Source organism: Olea europaea, unplaced genomic scaffold (assembly GCF_002742605.1).
Source record: "Olea europaea var. sylvestris unplaced genomic scaffold, O_europaea_v1 scaffold2613, whole genome shotgun sequence".
Taxonomy (NCBI): Eukaryota; Viridiplantae; Streptophyta; class Magnoliopsida; order Lamiales; family Oleaceae; genus Olea; species Olea europaea.
This window is the reverse complement of record NW_019244456.1, coordinates 68,902-70,114: the sequence shown is the minus strand read 5'-3', so window position 1 is coordinate 70,114 and position 1,213 is coordinate 68,902.

Below are 1,213 nucleotides of genomic sequence, written 5' to 3'. Positions count from 1 at the left end.
CTTTTCCCTGATATATATAGGAAAAAAATTTCTTTCATATGCAATTTTTAATGTTGGTAATTTTGTAAATTAATTTTTTGATAATATTTTTTTATTTTTTTCAATTTCAAAATTTTCAATATTCTTTACGTAACGGCAAGGATAACAGCAACAGCGGAGAACAAGGGGGCTATCCCCTGTAGTCGAGTGTACGGAGTAGGCTTGTGATCGTATTGTTTTCTTTGTTTTACTTTTTTCAAGGTGTGACCTGGTTTATATTTATATTTGGTAATTCGACAAATAATAATAATAATAATTCAATAGATGTGTAGCGTCATAAGGAATTTTTTTTTTTTTTTTTAATGGAATGTGGAGGTATAATTATTCCGATATTGTTCTTGTTGTCTTGTTGAAAAATGAGACTACTTATTTAGATAAAATATATTTTTATTATAATTTTAATTATATGATACCTTATTATTCATATATTTCGTGAAATTCACTACTCACTTTCATTACAAAATCCATTATAATTTTATCCAAACACTATATTACTTGATATGTTAATACGTTAACGAGTTGAATAGTTGGACTTGAGAAAATACTAAGTTCATGTTTGTTAAGGATTAAAATCTAAATTTTTTATTAAAGTTAAAGTCAACAATTATTCGTAATCACATTTTTTTTATGGAATCTACAACTTATTGTTGTCGAAAATTCGACTAACGCAATCAAAAGAAGAAATAAAATAAGCAGAAAAATAGACAGTAAATGAAGCGAGGTATGCCAATAAAGTAAGCAAATCTCCTTAAGACAGATTTCGCCCCCCCAATGAAGTGCAAACGGGATTATGGACGTCTGTCTCCCAAGATACAACGCTCCTTCCAAAGTCGATACTGCACAATACCAACCTTGTCGGTCGAACCAATGAATGATCGTACTTGAACGGAATAACGACGGAAGTATAAGAGATTTTTTACGAGCAGAATATGGAGATAGAAGAATTTAGAAATCAATTGAATTCGTAATTGATTTGGTGTGTCAAAAAACGAATATGGGGGTCCCTATTTATAGAGATTGAAGTGTCTCATGGAACAGGTGTGTGACATTTCAGGAACTGGTGCACCACTTGGTCTGATTCGTCTTAGCCATTGGATCGCACTATTTTTATGATCTGACGGCCCAGATTGAACCATGAAGTGAAGTGTCCATTCATCATGCCTATTCACCAATT